Source organism: Solanum verrucosum, unplaced genomic scaffold (assembly GCF_900185275.1).
Source record: "Solanum verrucosum unplaced genomic scaffold, falcon-dt-bn FXZP01000195.1, whole genome shotgun sequence".
In the NCBI taxonomy this organism is placed as follows: domain Eukaryota; kingdom Viridiplantae; phylum Streptophyta; class Magnoliopsida; order Solanales; family Solanaceae; genus Solanum; species Solanum verrucosum.
The window spans coordinates 138,884-164,203 of NW_026020164.1; the positions used below are offsets into that span (position 1 = coordinate 138,884).

The following is a 25,320-nucleotide window of genomic DNA, read 5'->3' on the forward strand; positions in this document are numbered from 1 at the left end:
TGAGGCTTGGTTCCCCCGAACTAATACACTACTTACATCTACCGGAGAAACATCCATATCTCTTTGGGATTTTCATATTCTTGGTGGCTTGCCAATTAGCGGAGTCCCTTACGAAGAAGTGATACCTAATGCCACAAAACTTATAGGTTTTGATGACAAGAGGGAAAGATTTCTCCCCCGAACTTTTGAGTATATGTTTGTTGCCTTTCATCATCTTAAAGAGGAAAATAATGGTAATATAGCGGTCCCTTTTAGTGAATGGATACAATTTTGGTGCAAGAAAGATCTCAAATAGGAGCTAGCTCCCCCAAGAAAAGAGAAGAAATCTCGATGTCTGTTATCTACACATAATCCAACAGGTGAGATACCTATTGAGATAAACACATGGTTAAGTGCTCAAGAGATGGTATTTTCTAAGCTTGGAGCGAAACACCAAAAATATGAGACATATTTGACGGCCCTTTTGTCATGTTGGTTGTGTGCCTTTGTGTTTCCGGTCTGAAGAAGGGAATTTCATTCGGCCTGAAACTTTCAAGATGGCAAGCTTAATAGTGAGCGGCCGAAGGGTTAGCCTTGCAATTCCAGTCTTAGCGAGCATAGATCATGGCTTAAATAAAATTTCAAATTCTTCACAGTTAGACCATATAAGAGTTTGTTTTCCCATTCCCTATGTTTATGGTTGGCTTGCTTATTATCTCAAGACACACTATCCGCTTACTAGTGGACCTTCTCTACTACGAATGGTGGTATATTATGGGGAAGGTGCTGCAAAGTATTTTGACAAAGATGAGGCAAGAAAACGTGTTCATCGGGGGGAAATCATTGTATGGAATGCAACTATGCTTAGTAGGCCTCACCCAACTTATTATATTGATGATGGCAAAGCACCAGAGTTAGAGTTATCTTATTTTATGAGCCTTCGTTTTAATTATCTTCCATTGAGGAGGGGAGGTTCCTTTGTCATTGAGCCATATAGTCCGCACCGAGTGAGTCGTCAATTTGGTTTCAATCAAGATATTCTTCGCTATTTAGAAAATGATATTTGTGCTGAGTCGCTCGATGAAGGCCTTAGATATTGGCGCATTTGCATATCACATGCAACTATGTCTAAAGCGACATTTCCTCCTTTGGTAACTTCCGTAAAGAAGCTTTATACTACCCAATATTCATCTTGGTGGGAGAGATCCTATGGAATGTTTCTTGAGGATAATTTTGATGTTATGGTAGAGAAAGCTGGGTCAAAATTTGTTACCCTTTTAGAAGACAAAGTCAAGATATCGAGAAGACACTTTCAAAAGTCAAGACACCACTTGCTCCCCAACATCAAAGTAAGAAGCTTAACTCCTCTAAGACATCTAAGAAAGAAGTAGTTCATACTTCTCCTGATAAAGAGAAATGTTCCCAATTTCTCTTCTCTAGTAAATGGGCATTTCAAGAAACAAGCAAAACTAGCAAGGATCGATGTTGGAAGAGGCAAAGTGTTGAACCATCCGGGGCTGAAGTTGTTCATTTAAGAGTTGTAGAATTCCAAAGTGTCGATAGTCGTTCAAGATCATTGACAATTCAGAGTGACAAGGTTTTCTTTCCTTTTTTTTTTCTCTAATAAAATGACTTTGCTAACCCGTTCTTTTCACTTGTAGGTCAACGCTGCCGGACATCCACTAGGATCACCACGTGAAAGGCCACAAGTTAGCGATGAGTCTACTGCAATATCAAGACCTAAGGCAAAATCAATTTCAGATACCGAGCAAGAACAAAAGACATCATCTACTTCTCGTGGACAAACTTTAGAAGGGTTAACTCTTAATTCAAATGAGCTTTCTCGAGTTATTCCAAAGAGTAATGCAACTATGTCTGTCTTCGAAGGAAAAGGTGTTGTGTTCAACCACAAATGGAAGCACATCTTGGGGCTTTGGGAAGAAATTTGTGGAAAACTTTCCAGAACTTCTGTAGACAATATTTCATCTTACAAAGATGATATTTGTGAGATTTTCAAGGAGATAAGTGAGATGAATTTTTTAGATAGTTCACCATTGAAGAGCTTGGTAGATTCTCTTTTTTTTATCATGCTACTTCTTATGATGAAGAACACAATAATTTTGTTGACAAGGCGCATGAAGATAAGAAAATGGAGTTGCTTTCCAATGCTAAAAAATGTTTTGAATTGTTCAAAGTAGAAGAGGGTGAGAAGGCAAAACATGTTTCTTCTAACAAGAAATCGCTGATATACCGTGAGTTTACGGTATTTTTAATACATTTCACTTAAAGAGTTGTGTGTGTCTAGGGCCATTTTGTATTGGTTTTAATGCATTTTTATCATGTTTGCAGGAAATATGTTCAGACGTGGAAACTAAGAGACACAACTGAAGGATGTGCAGAAAAAGGCATCTATGGACCGTAGGTCCATTCACGCTCCGTAGATGGTGACCGTAGATGGGCAGGCAAGGCTTGAAGGAAAATCAGGGAATTCTAGACCAAGTATGGAACCATGGACCGTAGATCGACCTACGGGCCGTACTGTTGTTCCGTCAAATCATTCAGAGAGGGGTTCCAGTACCTGATTTTGAAGATTCTAAGTATGAAGCTACGGATGAGGATCCACAAATCGTAGATCAATCCACGGTCCATACTGTGGATCTATCGATTGATTCAGAGAAGTGGAGATTTTGAAGATTGGAAAATTGCCTAAGTCTTGAGCCACAGAAGGGACCTACGGACCGTAGATCAATCCATGGTCCGTAGGTCAGTGTCGTAGATCGAAGACGCTTCTTGAAACATTATTTCCTTATTTCATTTCCTTTTTAGTTAGGACTTGTTTTTCTATATATATGGCATGTAAACCTCGTTTTTGGGGCTTAGACTTTATTATTTTAGTTCTTGTTTTTGGCTTGGGAGATTAACTTGCAACTTTAGCAATTCTTGATTTCCTAAAGTTCGTTTTGAAGATTTTAGCTTTGAAATTCAAGTTGAGATTCTGGGTTTATTCTTCTCATTACGTAAGATCGTGATTTCTTCATCTAAAAGTATGAATTGTGTTCTTGCTACTATGGGTAACTAAATCCACAACTAGGGTTGTGGGAACCATGAGCGATTAACAACGTATGAATAGTAACTAAGTAATTCTTGAATAGTGTTATTGCATGCATTGATAATTCTTTCGTTTAGAAGTCTTTTTAACGGTGTGCAACGTTAGAACTCGCCTTGTTGCTACTTATCGGACCAAGGAGGTAGTCAATAAGAAAAGTATTATCAACATAGATTTAGTGTGATACTATCTAATAGTCTAATGTCGATTGGTGCGATGGTGAAAACTAAGCCATACATCGATGTGATGTCTAATATGAGGTAAATGTAAGGGTTAGTAAATTATACACACGTAGCCGGACCAAGGTGTGGGGTGAAATTCTCTAGATGCCGGACCAAGGATTTAGAGATACCTAACTTATCACTTTGCATGTAATACACTAGGAAATGATTGCTATTACTAGGATTACCGCGTTATGAGCTTATGGGAACACGTATACCCTAGTTACTTTCTCATCTTAATAACAACTAAAATTTGAATCTTGCTCATTGATTACTTACATAATTTCCTGAATTTGTTTCACAAATCCCCCTCCCCCTTTTGTTATTTGTTTTCGGAAATACATTGACTAAACGAATATAATCGTTGGTTAAAGTTAAGTCTAAACCATATTCCTCGTGGGATCGACTCCAACCTACAAGTTGGGTTCTTTACTTGATAACGATCGCTTATGCTTCTTTAGGGAGGTGTAATTTGAGTGTATCAAATTTTGGCGCCGCTGCCAGGGAATTTGGCTTTTAGATTAAATTTAACTACATTATTGAACTTTAGTAAAATGTTTCCTAATTTTACTTTTTCTTTCGTTTTTGTTTCTCTCAAGTTCCTACTCTAGTTTATGTCAAATACACGAAGCCAAGGTGAACCACTTACTCCTTACGATCCAGAACTGAACAGAACTTTGCGGAGAATGAACAATCAAGGAATTCCAATTAATCCTATTGGATGAGAGTTAAATGATGGTGTTGTGTTGCAGCCTCCGAGGGTTGGTGATGAGAATAATCAGGTTAAAGTTGAGAATTTATTGAGAGATGCAGTGAGGGTACATGATCCACCAAGACCAAGACTGCGTGATAACTATAGGGTCAACTTTAATGCTGCTGAATCTGAAGGACCTCTTGTCCTACCCCCTCTACCTCCGGGGCATACATTTGTGGTGACGAGCAGCTTGATGCAGATGCTTATAGCGAGGGGCTTGTTTGCTGGTTTGGCATCGGAAGACCCACATGTCACATAACCAAGCTAAGGAGTGTTTGCAAAAGTTGTGTGGGTCGACCGGACTTGGACATGGAAGTCATTGGATTGCGAGTATTCCCTCTATCAATGACCGGCGATGCTGCTATGTGGTTTAATGAGCCTCCTTATAACTCAATCTACACATGGGAACAACTGACTGATGTGTTCCTAGCAAGATTCTTTCCAGTATCTAAGAAGCTGAACCACAAAGATAAACTCAACAGTTTTGTAGCACTACCTGGAGAGTCGGTGAGTAGTTCTTGGGACATGTTCACTACTTTCATAAGGGGTGTTCCGAATCACCGTATTGATGATGAGTCGCTAAAGGAGTATTTCTACTGTGGTCAGGATGACAACAGTAAGGCAGTGCTTGATACTATCGTTGGAGGTTCATATGGTGAGTGCACTTTTGAGCAGATTGCGGAGAAACTGGAGAAGATCTCTCGAAACATTAGCTTGGAGCACTAGAAGGTCGGATACTGGGAGGAAAATGTTTGCCGTTCAAGCTACAAACAATTAGTCTGCAGATGAGATTCGTGAGGAGATGGCTCAGATGAGGACCGAACGAGGATTGGTGTTGAAGCATGTGAGAGGAAGTGCGGAGAAGGTAAATGTTGTGAATTATTTAACTAGGAATTCACCACCGGTTGAGGAGTGTTACTATGAAGAGGATACTTATGCGGTTAATGATCAGACGGGGGGTTTCCGACCAAACGCCCAAGGTTCCAATACGGATAATTGGTGCCAAGGTCAAGGAAACTAAGGTCGGAACTATGACAACTACAACGATTGTCCCCAATCCGGTCAGAAGTTGTTCAGTCACAATATAATTCTTCTGGGCCACATTTAAAGCTTTGCTACCATAGTAAATAGGATGGAGAATTTTCTCTCCTCTGTCCTAATACTACACCAAGCGCCACTCCACTTGCATCATGCATTACCTCAAATGGTTGTCCCCAATCCGGTGAAATAATGATAGGTGCAATAACTAACTTATCCTTCAAATATCCAAATGCTCTCAGACAAGCATCATCAAAATCAAACTTATACTTCTTTTCTAGCAGTTTGCACAATGGATGTGCAATTTTAGAGATGTCCTTGATGAACCTCTTATAGAAGTCTGCATGCCCAAGAAAACTTTTAACACCTTTTACATAGATAGGTGGTGGAAGCTTTTCTATTACCTTGACTTTAGCTCTATCAACCTCAATGCCCTTCTCAGAAATTCGATGACCCAGAACTATCCCTTTTTTCACCATAAAGTGGCAATTTTCCCAATTTAGCACCAGATTGCAGTCTTCACACCTTTTAAGCACTTTAGCCAAATGATCCAGACATCGATCAAAAGAGTCACCTACCACAGAGAAATCATCCATAAATACCTCAATAGTGTCCTCCACCATATCAGAAAATATCGACATCATACATCGCTGGAAGGTTGCTGGAGCATTGCACAACCCAAATGGCATCCGTTTGAAGGCAAAAGTCCCATAAGGGCAAGTGAAAGTGGTCTTCTCTTGGTCTTTTGGGGCTATAGAAATTTGATTGTAGCCCGAATAACCATCAAGAAAACAAAACCAACCCTTACCTGCAAGTCTATCCAACATCTAATCTATGAATGACATAGGGAAATGGTCATTTTCTGTCCAACCATTTAGCTTCCAATAGTCCATGCAGACTCTCCATCCAGTCACGGGCCGCATAGGAACAAGCTCATTTCTTTCATTAGGGACCACAGTAATCCCACCTTTCTTAGGCACACATTGAACAGGACACACCCAACTACTATCTGCAATGGGATAGATAACTCCGGCATCCAACCACTTGATGATCTCCTTTTTAACTACCTCTTGCACATGTGGATTTAATCTTCTCTGGTGCTCAATACTAGGCTTGTGATCTGGCATGAGTTGGATTTTATGACAACATATACCAAGAGGGATCCCAATAATGTCTGCAATAGTCCACCCAATAGCTCGATTGAACCTCTTTAACAAAGAAACCAAACACTCTACTTGTCCCCCATTCAAATCTGCCACAATGATAACCAATAAAGTATCATCTTTTCCCAAGAATACGTACCGCAAATGTGATGGTAGAGCCTTAAGCTACAATTTTGGTGCCTCCTTAACAGACGATCTTGCGGGTGGGGACTCATGATTTTTCATGTCTAACTCTAGGTTCTTTGGTTTCGAACGATATTCGCACCTATCAAGTGCGGCGACCAACTCATCATACTCTTCAATACCATCACTCTGAAAGTTCATCATAACCGCAACTAGTGCCTCAACACCTAGTCTCTCTTCAATCTGCACCTCAGACCCACTCTCAACTCTATATGTTATCGCAGATACCGATTGTAGCTCACTACTCTGCTTCAAAGACCTACAGATATTGAAAGTTGCCTCTTCATTGTTCAATCTGAACTTCATTTGCCCATTTTCCATATCAACTAAGGCGCGCCCAGTGGAAAGGAATGGTCTCCCTAGAATGAAGGGAACATCAAAATCAACCTCACAATCAAGAATAACAAAATCCGCTGAAAAGATGAACGACTCCACTTTCTCTAGTACATCATGGAGCACACCAATGGGCCTCTTCACAGTTCTAGCGGCTATGAGCAACCTCATCGCAGTCGGTTTTGGATCTCCTAGACCCAATTTCTTGTAAATAGACAGTGGCATCAGATTAATGCTAGCACCAAGATCACACAACGCCTTAGCAAAATGCAACAACCCGATAGTACATTGAATAGTGAAGGCACCAGGATCCTCTTTTTTCTGCACAAGGGATCTTGTAGCAATAACACTACAATGTTGCAATCTGTCATCATCTTCGAAGCTCACTACCCTCTTCTTTGTCACCATATCTTTCATAAATTTTGCATACCCAGGCATTTGATCCAAAGCTTCTATCAACGGAACATTGATGGAGAGATATTTTAACATGCTAATAAACCTGCGGTATTTGCCTTCTTCAGTCTTCTTCACTAACCTCTGCGGGAAGGGAGGTTGAGGTCTAGGTATGGGGACAACTTTTTGAGTTACTTCCGCTTCTTTCTCTATCGCATTCTCGGACTCTCCACTTACTTTGACCACATCATCATCTTTATTATTCTCAATTTCCACCCAAGACGGCATAGGTGGATCAATGGTTTGCTTACTCCCTCGAGTAGTGACTGCCATACAATGCCCATCATTTTTTGGATTCTGGATGGTATTGCTAGGAAGAGTGCCATGTTGACATGGATTTACTATAGTTGACAACTGAGTCATCTACTGCTCAAGACGCTTGATTGACACTGCATGGGCATCAACTTTTTGACCAATACATGACAAGTCATTTCTCATCTCCTTCAAAGAGGCAAGAGCTTCCTATGAAACCTATATTGGTGATAGAGTTGTTTGATGTATGGGGCATTGATTTTATGGGTCAATTTGTGAGTTCAAATGGGAAAGTACATTCTTGTTGCGGTTGATTATTGATGTTTGCGTAATTAATGACACAACTTTCGATGCAAGTGTCTACGATCGTGCAATAGTATAATAACCCAACCAAAGGTTGCGGATGAGTCCCAAGGGAGTGGTTTTGAGAATTAATAGAAAAATAAATTTTAGTTCTAACTAGTCCTAGCTAAAGACATTAACGATTAAAAACATTGTAAATTAAAGGGGGACACAAAAGTGTCAAATATTGATTTGGGGGTTTTGTCACAAGTATAGCAAAATCAGTAAAAATAACAAAGAAATCTATGAATGTGAGGGGATTCTTGGGATGTGACCGGAATACGGGTTAATTTAAATTGTTGGGTACATGCTTTCGATAGAAAATTTATAGAGTAATAGTGACTAAGCTAAGCTATACGTGCGAATAAATTCTCTCTCGAGAAACTTACCTCATTTCAAATGGGTTCCTCTCGGACACCCACTTGCCGCATGAAGACAAGCCTACGCCTTACCCCACTCACTCTCTCGAGCTGAGTGTTAGGATATGGGACTACGGTTCACTCTCTCGAGCTGAACCTCATGTTAACCCACTCATTAGGCCATCAATCTAGTAGTCTTGGTTTCGCGACCTCTCTTTCAAGCAAGCCGAAAACACATAAATAAACTTGTATTTGCAACTACAAATTTTTTAAACTCAACCACAAGTACTAGACGAAATCACCATTAAACTACATCTAATCTATCAGCAAGCAAGACCCAACAACAATCTTAACCCAGATTCGCTAAATCACACCCCAAGAATTGGGGTTTTTAGCCACACATCAAGAGATAGAAATTTATACCTAAATGAGCTTGCATTCAAATGGGTATGAAGATTTAAGTCTTGTTACATGCCAAGAATGAAGAATCCAAGAGACCCAAGTCCAAATCCTTAGAGATGAAACCATCTTCTTCTTCATGTCTCCAAAACCCTCTCAAACTCAGAGCAAAAATAATAAGTACTAAAATTATATTAATTGTTCTATATTGAAAAACTAATGATACTAAAAGTCTGATACTAAGCTATAACTCTCAACGAGTATTTATAGTTTTCAAAAATCTGTGCTGCGGTGGATCATTCGACGACATTGTTTGAATTACCGATCAACTCGGTGATTCTCCCTTTGGTGTAGTTCATCGCCGTCTTGCACCATCCTTCGACATCGTCGTGCTCTTGGTCATTGGGTGACATAGTACTGCTTCGCGAAACTTTTCAGCGATGCGCCGACTGCTCCCTTTTTCCGCCGACTTGATCCTTTCCTTCAGGGCTCAGTACACTGGAACAAAAGGCGAAGTGAGACCCTTCGGCGACTCGCCAAGTGGACTCGGCGATCCTCAGGCCGTCATTTTCTTTGTTCTTTTCAACCTTTTCATTCCTTTTTGCGAAGTAGTGTCCATCTTTCCTTCAAACTTCAAATACCTGAAACTTAAGGGTTTTTATGAGAGATAAAATTAGTATTTGAGGACACAATTTCTATCAAAATATAGCCCTAACTTAAACTTTCGCTTGTCCTCAAGCAAACTCAAGTTCAGCTGTTCAAAAAGGGTGTCTCAAACAGTGCTATAAAAGACTCAATCATGAATGCACACAACAAGATTCAATTTACTTATGCAAAGATCAAATGTGCACTTAAAGATTCAAGTTATGACTCACTAATATCAAAGAGTCTCATGCTCACAATACTTGCTTCAAATGCAAGTTCAAGCTCAACTATAGTGTTCAAACGCCCTCACAGAAAGAATGATTCCATATTCACACAATGGTTCACAGTTAAAAGCTTTAGAATCAGATGCAACGCTCACTCTCACAAGGAAGAACACAATGCATACTTTCACCCATAGGTTTGCCCAAATTTTCCAGTCAACATTTGTTTCAGCTCACTCAAGATCAAGAAGGTCTTTTTAAGGCTTGTAATGGGGCTGAGTGCAAAGGTATGATCATTTTGGCTCAGTGACTTCCATCCTCATGAACTGTGGTGCTCACAACACTTCCTTTCCTTTTTCTTCATCATTCTCTCTAGTGCTCATAAGCCATCCTATTGTTCACTTTCCATGGATTGTTTGGGAACCGCATTTCTTTTGCACCTTTATTCCACAACTTTCTTTTTCATTCTTTTTTTTCCTTTTTTGTTTTTTTTTTTAAATATGGAGGGGTTCCATTTTTCTTAAATCCATGGGTGAGAGGAGACTTTCCTTGCACTTCTTGACTTCCCCTTTTCGTTTTACCACACCCCCAACTTAGGCTTTTGACCTAAGTTGGCTATTCAACTAACCACAATTCAAGAGGATTATAGGTAGTGGATAAAGAAAAAATATGGTTTCATCAAGTTTCTTCTTAGGAAAGGTAGGGTTCAAGGGGTGTTCAAAAGAGGTTCACACATATTTTACTCGAAAATGTAAATAAAAAGAAAAAATGATCGAGTTTTCGAAAAATCGAACAAACTTATTATTTAAGACAAATCGAATTTCCAAAGAACAGAGTCGCCACTTAATTTTTTAGTAAAAAATCAAGAAAAAACATAAATTTTTCAAAAGACTTAAACAGATAAAATCAGTTGAAAATAACAGGGTTCGAAGTTCAATGTACATTCCGAGAAGGTGTTAGGCCTTCAGAATGTCCGCTAACCTGCGGTTGACCGGCGATTTGACTAAAATGACTTTGACTAATTTTTTAAATTTTAACTAAGTAAAAGAACTCACTTATTTTTTATTTATTTATTTATTTATTATTTTTTATTATTAATTATTTTTTAGGCGAAATAAACTAAGGGGAATCATTCTAAAGGGAATAATTCATAAAGTGCAAGTCAAACTAAAAGAATATAAGTAACTAGGTGATAAGTGAAAATATAAATATATTTAAATTAAGCATAAGAATAGAAGAAATGATTTCTCTTGGGGAATTTAATTAAATAATAACCAAACACAAAAGAGTTAGTCAACACAAATAAAAATAAATATAAGGGAGAGGAAATATCAAATTTGGGCCTTTGGCCCAAATTCCAAGTCTTAATAACCTGTCCTAAATCCAAAGTTTCTAAAATGATGGGCTTTGCCCATTTGTATCCAAAAGTTGCTGGTACTCGTTTTATTGGGCCTTTGGGGCAATTTTTCACCACCTGGACCTGCTGTAAATTATTTAAGGCTTCAGACCCATTTGCCTTCAAAATTCAGCGTATACATTTGATGTATAGTGCTGTATACGATTTGCATCCAACCCATTTTGGGCCTTCCAAAATCTGTATTTTTATTTCTTGAACCTGCTGACTCGATGAAGAGAGGTTATTGGGCCTTTATGGCCTAATCCATGGAATACAAGGAAAAAGAGTCTTCAAAGACTCGAGAGAAGCCGGTTTACACATAGAAGAGAACAAAACGAAGATATAAGTTAGAAATAGAGCACACCTTAAATCTATATAGTACAACTAGGACAAAAAAATGAAATAAAGCAAAGTATGCATGCGATTAGTTTACAGACCATGTTAATACAAAGATAACCAACAAATGCATATAATACTTAAAGAATCTCCACTTAAAATTAAACTAACCCCCCCACATGATAAGATAAAATACCAAAATGATAATAATTATAGATAACCAATTACACTGGCAGTGATCAAAATGGAGAATAAACTAGTGCATAATTATCTATATGAAGACAAATAATAAGGAAGCAACTATTAATCAGAATATAGAGTAAACCATTTGGAATTATCCTCTATTCAAAACTATTACTGGAAGAATTAAAAAGTAGCAAAAAAAAAGAAAAGAAAATCAGATCATTCTTATAATTAGTGAATCACGGAATAGGCTCCCTATAGGAAAATGAATCATTTCACCGTAAAAGGAAGGAAAATAGTACATACCTGTTCATGGGCCTAACTATAATACGTGTTCAAAATAATTACTAAGAAGATAATACCACAAAGAGGTTTGCATTACGGATTAAAACAGAGCTCATGCAACAAAAATGACTGCTGGAAAAAAGACGTACATAAAATAGTAATGAAATTGATAAAAACTTGAAGTTACAGGAGACAAACCCAATTTAATTGTAAACTTGAATATGACATGTTTTTACTAACCAAACTAGGACAGAAAAAAAACTGGACTACACATGAATTTTAAGCTAAAGTTACCTTATCACTACTAGCATCGACATAACTAATGATTTAGGACTTCAATAATGTGAAGGGAGAAATATTATTTTGAGTAATCTAAGCGGAGAGATGAAGAGAAAAAATAAACACTTGACTCTACCTTAAGCTAAAACACACAATCCACGCTTAACAAGACAATAGGTAACTGTTGTATCAACTGATTTTTAGTTTGTAAATATTTGAAGTCAGTAACAAGTAACAACCAATGACAAATAATGGAGGAATGGACACTTAAAGATAGAATGGAGCAGGTCAGCACAAGCTCGATAACAGGTCCAACAATGACGACAACAAAACAAACAACAAAACAAACAACTAGAGTCTTGCAACACGAATATTAACACAAAAAAGGGCACTACAACTTAGACATATCAGACCACTGACCTATATTAAACTCAAACTAACTTGAAATCCTCAATCTTCGATTCTGAAAGCGTAAATGCTAATGAATCGATTTAAACATTCAAAATTAACATACTAGCAAGCGAGAAAGAAACTTCATCGAGCCTTGATAGCTACAATAGACTAACTAGAATCAAAGCAGAAACAAGAGTGAATAATCATGGATTTTGCAACCCTACACATGTTCATAATTTCATTATGCGGAATACTCATCAAATAGCCGCAACACAGGATAAACGAAAGCATGAGCACACAAGACTTCAAGGCATAAGAATTTGGATACACACAACATCAAACGAAACATAATAGTGGAGAAATAAAAGAGAATCGGGTTTACCTTTCTAGGAGCAGCGAAATGGGACAACTATGAGTTGGAGGCGACTGACTTCACCACCGAGATATGATTCCCCAAAATTCCGATGAACAACAAGAAGCAACAATAGCAAGGACTAAAACCAAAATCTTGATTCCAAGAAGTCCTAAACAAACAGTGTAGCTGGAAATTTCAGCATGTATTTTTTCTTAAAGATTGGCCGATTCCTCTATATTTTCTCAAAAAAATTCTCCACCTTTGTTCTCCAAAATTCCCCCTTACAAATGAATAGAAGAGATGATTATATAGGAAAAATTAGGGTAGATTTTGGGGGAATTCGGTAGAAATTTGGGGTCAATTCCAAATTCAAAATTCGAATTCCTTCACTAATTCGGACAAACACCTTTTTCTTGAGTTCTCGACTCATTCCAAAAGTGGAAAGGAGGACAGAGCGCGTGCCTTCTACCTTTTGCGATGTTAGTACGAATAGAAAGGGACGTGAGGAAGACGATGCACGCGATTGGACTGGAATTGCTGGACTGTTGGCTTGTAGAGAAGAAAGAAAGAGAAACGTATGGGGTCGGGTATTGTACGCATTTCTCGCGTGAAGGATAACACGTATAGGAGGGTTGTTTTGGATTTTTTCACACATTATTAATGTTGGGAGTTGTTGTTTGGACTGTTGTGAACGTTGGAAGGGTTCTGGGTTTCTTTTGAGCAAGATTGGGCCAGGTCGGGGGAGAAATGGGTCAAGGTGGTGGGCTGTTGATGTTGTAATGTGCTAATGGGTATGCTGAATGTATTGTATTGATATTGGGCTGACAATTAGGAAAGGGAATTGGGTTCTTGGTAGGTTGCGGGAACTTACAAATAAGGGCCCAATTTTAGTTTATCACAAATGAGTTTAAGGGATTTGGATAATAACTTAAATAAGATGAATTAATATAAATTAATTAATGAGCTTCTTAATTTTAACGAAATAAAATAATTACCTTAATAAACTAATTAACTCAAAATATAAGTTATTAATTAATTAAACCAAATAACCAAATATTTAAATAAAACTAAAATCTTTTTGAGACAATTTTCGAATATTCATAATACAAACATATTGATTAGACACATAATTATATTAAATATCATATTTATTATTTTATCATTTATAAAAATGGCAAAACTACTTAAAATGACTTGAAAAATATTTTGAATTTTATAAAACTAATTATCCTAAATAATTTAAAATTAAGAAGCTCGAAAACCAATTATTATCGGGGGGGGGGGGGGGGTCAAAATTGAGTGTCAACAACTGTCCCTCATTTTACTCGGATTGATGCAAAAAATTTGAGGAAAATGAAATTGACTAATCCAATTTTGATCGACCACACCTTCATCTTTTGGAAAAGGGATTTGGTACGGACTCTAGGAATTATGGCAGAACCCCGGAACTGAGTTTCCTATATATCTCAGGCTATAAGAGAATTCAGGCCAGTTGTAGTTCGATATGCTTGATTTACCACAGGACTCTAAAAGAATTCAAAAGTTATTCCGATATCGAATTATGAAGAGACAGAAACACTTGGGAATAAGAATTAAGGGAGAATGTCGGAACACAACCGAGTTTTCAACAATGATCCCGCCTACATATCCCTTACCTTAGGGAATCAGGCTGCTTGTAGTTCGACTCAATCAGTTGAAAAAAGAAAATCCATTATGCAAGATAACCTTCGGTTCTGGAAGAGCGACAAAGTAAGTCGAGTATGAAAAGGAGGCTTGCAACCTCTTAGCGATGAATGTGGCGTGCTTCACACCCATAATTAAGAACCTACACGAACATAAATTCCAAAGTTCTTGCCGCATTGTCACTCAGATTGGAAAGATGCCTCCGGTGGAGACCAAAAATTTCCGAATGCGAAATTGAAACTAGGAAACCTAAGGGAAAACCCACATGCCTTCTGATAGGGGTGTGATTTGATTGTGGTGGAAGTCGCTCCTTTGCTCGCGTCCTAAGAGCTTGGCACTCCTCTTTGGACTATGTCCCAGTTCGCTGCTAAGAAAAAGTTACACGTTGTGCTGCATCCTTTTTGATGTCGTCTGCACCTGTGGTTTGTTTGAGAATTCATCCTCTCGGATGCTCTCGACAAAGACTGAGATAAAACTCATTAGCATAAAAATGCAATTCAAATGGGAGACAGTGTCTTTTACCGTGTTGACTATTAATTGTTCTCCTTGAACATTTGACGTTTACTCCAATTGGTTCGACGCAAAGCAAATAAAGCTTGTGTCTCATATTCACGATATAATCTTTGATGTACTTTTCCTTTGATGTCAAAGTAATAAAGTAGGCTGATGTAATATGTTAACAGTTCCATTGATGTCGTTGTAGATGATTCTCTTGATGTTGTTTTTGCAAAGAAAAATGATGTAGTCGATGTTAATCTTCTTGTGATGGGTAAATCTTTCTCTTACGATGTATAACTCCTTCTCTTGCGATGCATGACTCTTTTCTCTTGCAATGCATGACTTCTCTGCGATGTATGACTTCTTTCTCTTGCTATGCATGACTTCTTTCTCTTGCAATGCATGATTTCTTTTTCTTGCGATGCATGAATTCTTTCTCCTGCAATGCTTGATTTCTTCCTTTTGAAATGCATGATTTTCTTCTCTTGCTATGCATGACTTCTTTTTCCCGCGATGCATGACCTTTCTCTTGCGATGTATGACTCTTTCTCCTGCTATGCATAGTTTCTTCTTCTTGCTATGCATAAATCTCCTTCCCGCGATGCATGACTTCCTTTCCGCGATGCATGAATCTTTTCTCTTACAATGCATGATTTCTTTCTAGATAATGGTTCACCGGACGACATAGGTGATCTTTTGGTATCTTCTGGGTGGCGGTATCGTCTCAATTGACAATTTAATAAAAATGACCCCTCAGAGAATGGTATTATCTGATTCAACGATATGACGTAAATAACTCTCCTGGTGGTAATATTATCGTGTCCGATAATATGATGCAGATAAACGTCCTCCAGGTATCTTTGGTTGCTGGAAAACAAATAAAATTTCTCTCTTTGTGGTTTTCATTTGTTCCATCTCCGAACATAATTACATGTTCATTATGGACCTATTCTTGCTGAGAATTTGAATGAAATAATGTTATTCATATTCTCAAATCTTTGATATAAGAATCATAAAATACTTCCTGCATCCATAGAAAAATTGTCAATTTTGGGGAGCTCCTCCCTCTTTTGACTTCTCCATATCCATTAAATGGAGGAATATGCTAATCTTGAGGCAAACCTATAGATCTGCATCCATAGAAAAATTGTTAGTTTAAAAGTGAACTGATCTGTGTCGATCTCTTCTGTTGTCTTCTCTTTGCCTCTCTATCTCCGGTTGATTTCTCCGATCTCCCGCCTCTCGATAGATAAGACAAAACATTTTTATGCAAGACAATTGGAACAAAAAAGAAATTTTTTAAGAAAACTAGATTTTCAAAAAGTAAATTTGGAAAGGTCACTGTCAAGTGTCATGTCACATCAAGCTTAATGAACGTCTTTGAGGTTGACGTCTCAAGGTTTATCTGATTACTTGCTGGGAAGTATTCAAAGTTGCTCTAAACTGCCGATAAACCCTATTGAAATTTTGAGGCCATCCTCAAATTTTCTGTCCCAGTTGACTATCTTGGCTTTTCTTTAATCGTTGGTGAGCAAATCACAGAATTTTTTGAGATCCTCTCAAAAATTATGTCCCAGTTGCAAATTTAAAAGTAACTTCAGTCTTGGTTCGTTGAAAAGATCTTCTTGAGAATTTTTGAGTCCCTCTCAAAATTTATGTCCCAGTTTCTATTGTAAGAAAATATAAATCTTACGGGAGATATGACCGAGCTGTTGTGGCGTCTATGTATCCCGTTGAGGCAGGAATCAGGTCAAACGTAGTTTCCCTTTTCGAGGATTAACAGAAATAAGAAATTTACAAAGAAACCGACTGAGGTCAACATAGGCCGCCTACGTATCTCATTTTTTAGAATTCATGTCGAACGTAGTTCAAATACAAGGAAAAATATTATAAGGGGATAAAGGGGTGACCGAGATCGACATAGGCCGCCTACGTATCTCGTTCTTGAGAATTCAGGTCAGACGTAATTCATTACATAAGGATAGATTCTAAACAATGCAATTACAAGCAAATAGAAGGATTACAAGGAAATAACAGAAATACAAACTGAAGCTTCACACATAGTATCTCTCGAGAACATCTGAGTTGATCGATTTTGGCCATTCGGTGCCATCCATCTACGACAGGACCACGACACCTCCAGATAATACTTTGTGAACCATGTAGGGTCCTTGCCAATTTGGTGCAAATTTCCCTTTGTACTCATCCTGATAAGGGAAAATGCATTTGAGAACCAACTGGCCGATTTCAATTATCCTGGCTCTTACTTTCTTGTGGAAAGCACGAACCATTCTCTGTCGGTACAGTTGGCCATGACAAATGTTAACTGATCAATCCGCTTGCGAACCCATTCATCATCACTCAATTCAGCTTCTTGGATGATTCTCAATGAGGGTATTTCAACTTCTGCAGGTATAACTGCTTCTGTTCCATATACTAGCAAATATGGAGTAGCTCCAATTGATGTTCTGACAGTCGTTCGGTAACCAAACAAAGCATATGGCAGCATCTCATGCCAACCTCTGCGATTATCAATCATTTTGCTCTAAATCTTCTTTATGTTCTTGTTGGCGGCTTCTACAGCTCCATTCATTTGGGGACGATAGGCAGTTGAATTTCGGTGAGTAATCTTGAATTGTTCACATATCTCTCTCATCAAGTGACTGTTGAGGTTCGCTCCATTTTCAGTAATGATGGATTCTGGTACTACAAACCTACATATCAAATTGTTGCGAACAAAATCAACTACAACTTTCTTGGTTACCGATTTGTACGACGCTGTTTCTACCCACTTGGTGAAGTAGTCAATGGCGACCAAAATGAATTTGGGCCCGTTAGAGGCGGCTAGCTCTATTGGACCAGTGACATCTATGCCCCAAGCTACGAACGACCAAGGTGAACTCATGGCATTGAGTTCATGAGGTGGCACTCGAATCAAATTACCATGCACTTGATATGTGTGACATTTGTGCACAAACTTGCAACAATCATGTTCCATAGTCATCCAAAAATAACCGGCCCGGAGGATCTTCCTAGCCAAAGTGAGCCCATTCACGTGAGTACCACAAACTCCCGCATGTATCTGTTCCAGAAGCTTCAAAGCTTCACTAGCATCAACACATCTGAGAAGACCTAAATTTGGAGTCCTCCTATAAAGGATTTTCCCACTTGCAAAGAAATTGAGGGTCATACGACGTATCGACTTCTTCTGGTTAAATGTTGCATTCTCAGGATAAGTCCGATCTCTAAGTACTTCTTGATGTCAAAGTACCAAGGCAAACCATCTGGTTCCACTTCAACATGTGAACAATGAACATGTTGCTCTGTTACCTCTATATCCAAGGGATTAATATAACTTGAATGTGGATGTTTAATCATTGAGGCAATGGTGGCAAGGGCATCAGCCAACTCATTCTGTGTCCTGGGAGTGTGCCTGAATTCAATCTTGCGAAATCTCTTGCACAACTTTTGTATATACTGCACGTACGGTGTGATCTTTGGGTTCTTCACGACCCATTCTCCTTGAACTTGGTGAATTAGCAAATCTGAATCTCCAATAACCAACAACTTATGAACGTTCATATCAATTGCCATCTTCAGACCGATGATGCAAGCTTTATACTCAGTCATGTTGTTTGTGCATTTAAATCGAAGTTTGGCAGCCATAGGATAATGCTGACCGGTTTCTGACACTAAGACTGCTCCGATACCTTTCCCTTGGTGAGTTGTCGCTCCATTAAAGAACACTCTCCAACCAGGGTATGCTTCAGAAATATCTTCACCCTCAAATACAACTTCTTCGTTGGGAAAATAAGTCTTGAGCAGTTCATATTCTTCATCAACCGGATTCTCCGTAAGATGATCAGCTAAGGCTTGTGCTTTTATTTCCTTCTGAGTCACATACACAATGTCAAATTTACTCAAAAAACATTTGCCATTTAGCCAACTTCCCGATCGGCATTGCTTTCTGGAAAATATACTTCAACGGGTCCATCCTGGAAATAAGGTATGTGGTATAGGAAGACAAATAATGTCTCTACTTCTGAGCAATCCAAGTCAAAGCACAACATGTCCTCTCCAAAAGAGTGTAACGGGCCTCATATGGAGTGAATTTTTTGCTCAAATAATAAATGGCTCGCTCCTTCTTCCCAGTTTCATTATGTTGACCAAGCACACATCCAAATGCGTTATCCGAGACAGACAGATACAATAACAGTGGACTTCTTTCCCGTGGAGGAACCAACATCGGTGGATTGGACAAATAGTTCTTGATGGCATCAAAAACAGTTTGACATTCTTCGGTCCACTTGGTCAAGGCATTTTCTTTCAACAGCTTGAAGTTGGGGTCACACACCACAGTGGATTGAGCTATGAATCGGCTAATGTAGTTCAACCTTCCAAGAAAACTCATCACCTCTTTTTTAGTCTTCGGAGGAGGTAGTTCTTGAATAGCCTTGATCTTGGAAGGGTCAAGCCCAATGGCCCTCCTATTGACTATAAATCCCAACAGCTTGCCAGCTGGCACCCCAAAAGCACATTTGGCGGGATTTAACTTCAGATTGTATCGGCGTAGACGATCAAAGAATTTCCTCAAATAGGTCAAGTGATCCGAACTCTCGCGGGACTTGATTATGACATCATCTACATACCTCGATCTCCTTGTGAATCATATCATGAAAGATGGTCGTCATAGCCCTCATGTAAGTAGCACTGACATTTTTGAGACCAAACGGTATCACTTGATAATGATATACGCCCCAAGGCATAATGAAAGCTATCTTTTTTGCATCTTCTTCGTCCATCAGGATCTGGTGGTAACCCGCATAACAATCCACAAATGACTACATCTCATGCTTAGCACATTTATCAACAATGATGTGGATGTTTGGTAATGGAAAATTATCTTTCGGGCTAGCTTTGTTGAGATCTCTGTAGTTAACACAAATTCTGATTTTCTTCGTCTTTCTTGGCAACCGAAACAACGCTGGCTAACCAAGTCAGATATTGCGTCACTTACACTACTTGAGACTCGATATGTTTGGTAATCTTCTCTTTGATCTTTAAACTCAACTCAAGCTTGAACTTCCGAGTCTTTTGTTTTACTGGACTGAATCTTGGATTAATCGGCAACTTGTGGGACACCATATTCGTACTCAGCCCTAGCATATCTCTGTTAGACCAGGCAAATGCATCAATGTATTCTCTAAGAAAACGAACCAAGTCCCTTCTTTGAGCTTCAGTCAGATGGACGCTGATTCTTACTTCTTTAACACAATCCTCATCTCCTAGATTCACAGTCTCAGTTTCTTCCAAATTTGGCTTGTGTTGATTTTCAAATTGTCAAAACTCTTCAACAACATGTTCGGGTACCTCATTTTCTTCTTCACATTCCTCGCACTCATCATCACCTGCCTCATTTTTTTACTCGGTTCATGACATGACATGGCATTGGCAGGTTTTAAATTAATATTACTGAAATTATAAACAAACAATGTTAGTAAAGTAAAATATAAATAAATAAGTAAACAAATTTTGATAAAACAGGCTTTCATTTAAATAAATAAAAAAGAACAAACTTTGGCTACAGCCAAGGGCCATTTTGCCTTTTTAAACATCACGGGGGAATTAAAAACTCAAACAAGTAAAAACTGCATAAATGGTGGGTCTCGGGCCTCTTCCGAACTACCACCAATTTTCAAAACAAACACTAATATGCTTCCTTTCTACCAAGATGAACGGGGGATCAAAAGTGGCATGGATGTCCAATTCTGCAACTGCTCCTCTGGCTCGGCATCGCGGATTCCTGAGGTCCCAGCTTTATCTTCCATGACTGCATCAACTTCTTCGAACATGCCCCAGATTCCTTCCCCTAGACCGATGTCGATGGCATGCTCCCGCATCAGGAATGACTGGTACAGATGAGGAATTGGCATGGCCAATGCTTGATCAACACTCTTGTTCTTCATCTCTGCTTCGTCATCTATTGGGACATATCCCAAAACCAAACTTTGCTCCTCTGGTAGGAACTTGAATAGGCTCGACAATTTCTTAGAAATGTTTCCCCAACCCAAAACCTGGTTCAAAACCATTCTGGAGCATGACAGTAGCAATCATCTTGTACAAAGAGGGCATAGGAGGTTGCGTAGCCAAATCATCATCGATGACATTTACCAGCTCCACCGTGTAGAAATCACAACCTTGGAAAACCTCGTGAACGATCGGCGCATACCCATCGGAATGACTCCCCACACCATGAATGACCAATTTCTGGTCCTTCTAAACAAATTTCATCAGTTGATGAAGGTTAGAAGGCACAACCCCAACCATGTGGATAAACGGTCTTCCAAGAAGCAAATTGTAACTAGTATTGATGTCCAACACCTGAAACTCCGCATTGAATTTTGCAGGACCCATCTAAATATCCAAATTTACTACCCCTATCGTGTCTCTCTGCACTCCATCGAAAGTTCTCACGTTGACCTAGTTTTGTTGAACCTTTCCCAAGTCAAATTTCAGCTGCTTGAGAGTCGAAAGTGGGTAGATGTTGAGACCAGAACCATCGTCGAACAAAACATGATTTATAACTTTGTCCCTGCATTTAATGGTGACGTGCAGAGCTTTGTTGTGCATCCTACCTTCAAAGGGCATCTTTTTGTCACAAAAACTGATTCGGTGTCCTCGAATGACCTGGTTTATCATGGCTGCTAGATTGTCACTGTTAGTACCCATAGGCACATAATTATCATTCAAAGCCTTCATCCGAGCTTGCCTATGCAACTGCAAACTCATAAATAAGGCCCACACAAAGATTTGAGCCGGCGTCTTCTACGAATGCTTCACAATTTAATAATATTTCGGTGGCATTTTTCTCCAGAACTCATCGGCCTCGGCTTCACTGATCGGCCTTTTTGTTTGGTCCTTTTTATGCAGACCCTGGATCAGCTCTTCTGGCGTGTAGCACCTGCCAGATCTGGTCATACCTTGGGTAACGGCCGTTTCAATCACAAACTTTGGTCGGGCAAGACTTTCTCGTGGCACCAAGGCAACAGCCTTCTCGATTGTCAGAATCACAAACTCTTTTTTCTCTCTAATGCTCAACGAGGCTACAACCCTTTCCAGCTCATCAGGAGCAATCAGAACTATTGCCTTTGTCACGCACCAATCATCATCTATCTCTATCATATTGATAGTGACGCCTCTATGATTTGGCAAAGGATTACTATTGACATTGGGAGCGACAGTTTGAAGAGAGATCACGTTCTGGTCAATCAGGTCTTAGATCTTATGCTTCAGGTTGATACAGTCCTCGGTATCATGTCCAACACTATTGGAGTATTACGCGCACCTCTGATCAGGTCCGTAAAACTTGGAGCTAGTGTCAACCGGCTTGGGCCCCACTGGATGAATATATCCTGCCACGGTTAATCGCTCGAACAACTTTGTTCGGCTTTCAATAAGCGGAGTGAAACTTCTAGCAGGCTTCTTCTCAAATATTGGATGGGGGGATCGTAATTTCCTTGTTGCGAATGAGACATTTGACAATAATTTGGAGCGTTTGGACAGGGGGCTTGATATCTGGGGTATGAGTTGGTTTGGTACTTTCGTTGTGGGGCTTGGTAGTTCGAGGGGGTATTTTGGTAAAGTGGAGCTGGAGTTTGGTACATTGGGGGAGGCGTTTGGTAATTTGTCTAAACGTTGGAACAGTTAGGGGCGGCATTTCGGTAGTGATGAGGTGGAGTTTGGTAAACTGGAGGGGGAGTTTGGTAGCTAGGAGGGGGAGTATTTTGTTAACTGGGAGGAGTGGTATTTTGATAACTGGTGGGAGGGGTATTTTGGTAATCAGCCTGTGCATAATTAGCCGGGTACGAACTCTTTGAGGATCGAGAATGACCTTGGTATGATAAGGATTTCCTTGGGGTCTTCTTCCCCTCATAAGAGATAGAAGACACATCTTCTATTTTCTTCTTCAACAAACCTGAGAATCCGGGAGAGGCAGCAACACGGGGAATCTTCCCAGTTCTCAGTCCATCTTCGATAGTCTCACTTTCTTTGACTATCTCAACAAACTTTGCTCCAACGAGCAACATAATTCTATCATAATACTTTGATAATTTCCTTCTCAGACATAGAAGGCGGAACTCTAGCTGCCTCCTTTCTCCATCTGTATGCAAATTCTCTGTAACTTTCATTTGATTTCTGCTTCATTTTTTCCAAGGAATAACGATCAGGGACGATCTCCACGTTGTAGGCAAATCGTTCAATAAATTCCTTAGCCAGAGCATTCCAGCTGATCAATTGTCTTGTTTCACGAGACGTAAACCATTCCAGAGCCTCTCCACTCAGACTTCGGCTAAAAAGATGCATTAGTAAAGCTTCATCTCTTCCAACTCCCACGAGCTGGTCACAATAGGCCCTCTGGTGCGCTAAGGGGTTTCCTATTCCTCCGAAAACGTCGAATTTTGGCACCTTTAACCCTTCTGGGAGGTCCAAATTTGGATGAATGCATAAATCCTCATAACTCAACTCGACGACTTCAGGAATACACTGCAACTCTTTCATGGATTTTCAGATCTCTTCTTTCATATCCATCCTGGTGGCCTCTTCCTTTGACCTCCACTCTCTCTCTCGCTCCTCATAGTGGTCGAGCTCAGAACCATTGGCGTCATGCTCTTTGGGGACCGAGATTTGGAAAGTGGCTTTCTGAGGTAGGGGTGGAGCAATGGAGGGACTTTGGGCATTTTGAGTGTCTTGGTAGTTTTGAGGGAAAGTCTGGGGGTTGGTATGTTGATTTTGGTGACGGAGGGAAGTTTGCGAGATGTTAACGTTTTGGTTTTGAGGGGGTGGACCAGTTTGGAGATTGGCATTTTGGGGAGGAAGTGGCACTTGGAGGTTGGTATTCTGAGGAGGGGGTGATGTCTGATAAGAGGCGGAGGCATAATGGGGATTTTGGGTGGTTAAGTCGATGATTGAGGGATTCTGAGTAGGACTGGATGGTGGATTTTGAGCCTGTTCTGCGTTTGAAGGAAGAAAGTGAAGTGGAGGCCCTCCGTCTGCTGGAGCATTGAAAGAAAAACCCGGATTAGGAATATCTTGCCTTCTCTGTATTTCGACCCTCATCTCAGTGATCTGCTGCATCAACTGCATAATTAGTTTGTTCTGGTTAGCAATGACGGGCTGAGCCACGATAACATCATAAGGCCAATCTCTTTATTGTTATCACTCATCACTGCTTCTCCCTTTCGAGAACTTTGACTGGGGAAGGAATTTATAGGGCCTTTTGATCTTGTAAAATAGGGGTGTTCATCCAGCTTATCTACACAGAGCAGTTCTAACTACCTGTAGAAGAAAATAACTCAAAGGCAAATTTGTTAGTTTTGATTCAGAACAAATAATGCAAAATATCACATAGAAAGCATGTAAACACATAAAAGTTGCTTCGTTTGAGGACACGTTAACCCATGAGTAACGGGGATTGATTTTTTTGAATAGGCAGGACTTGGCTCGTTTTATTTTGGGGCTAGTGACTCAGAAGGTTAAATTGTGTTGAGCTAAGGTCTTCTTGCTGCATCTCTCGGCATCTGTTGATTTGAATTCAACGTTTCCTTGTAAAAAGAAAGAGTGAAAAGAAAATTTTAGATAGATAGGGGGTGGGCCTTGATAGGTTGCCTACGTATCTCCAACGAAAAATTCAGGCCCAACGTAGTTTGAATACAAAGGAAAATTTCATTTTCATTCATTCATTTCTGGCGATTACAAGGTAAGTGAAAAAGACAGATAATAAAGCTTCTAAAAGATAGATGGTGCCTTCATCAAAGCTTCTTCTTCCGATTGTCGCATTAATCACGGGGGGTAAACTCATATGCTTCGGGGGTGATTTTCTCATTCCCTTCTTTCCACCGTCCCTGGAGAGGAGGCCTATAGACAATTTCCTCCTCAGTATCTTCTTCAGTAGCTCCAAGGTGAGTGTCTTCGGGGCCATTATTGGCTTCTTGACCGAAGAAAGAGCATTTTCCACGTATTTTCTGAAGCATCATGGTTATATCATTGTTGAAGACATCATGTTCCTTTCGCATAGCAATCGTCTCCGCGTTCATGATAGCATATTTTGCCATCTTAGCCGCCAACTCTGCGTCTAGTGCTGCACTTTTGGCTTGCGCAGCTGCGGTGGCTAGTTCTACTTCTATTCTTCTTTCTCCCATTTCTCGAACCTCTTGTTTGAATCGACGCAGTATCATCCTTAAGTTCTCCTCAGTCGTCTCTGCCTCGACATTCTTGCCCTTTTTCATCTTAGCAGCAATTTAACCTTTCCTGAAATGACAGAGTAATGTTTTAGGATTTGGTAGTAGGATTTTATTTCTAGCTGAGAAACTCAAGACTCATGGAATTTTGGTCGGACATTTGGTAGTGACTTGTATTTGGTATTGTAGGGATTTTCGGAATTTTTTTGAAACGGAGTGGGCTAAA

At 39.5% G+C, this 25,320-nt stretch overlaps 1 pseudogene; it reads left to right on the forward strand.

The window, feature by feature from the left end:
- Positions 1-1,103: 1,103 nt before the first annotated feature.
- Positions 1,104-4,319, forward strand: LOC125828732 (uncharacterized; annotated as a pseudogene).
- The last annotated feature ends 21,001 nt before the right edge of the window (positions 4,320-25,320 follow it).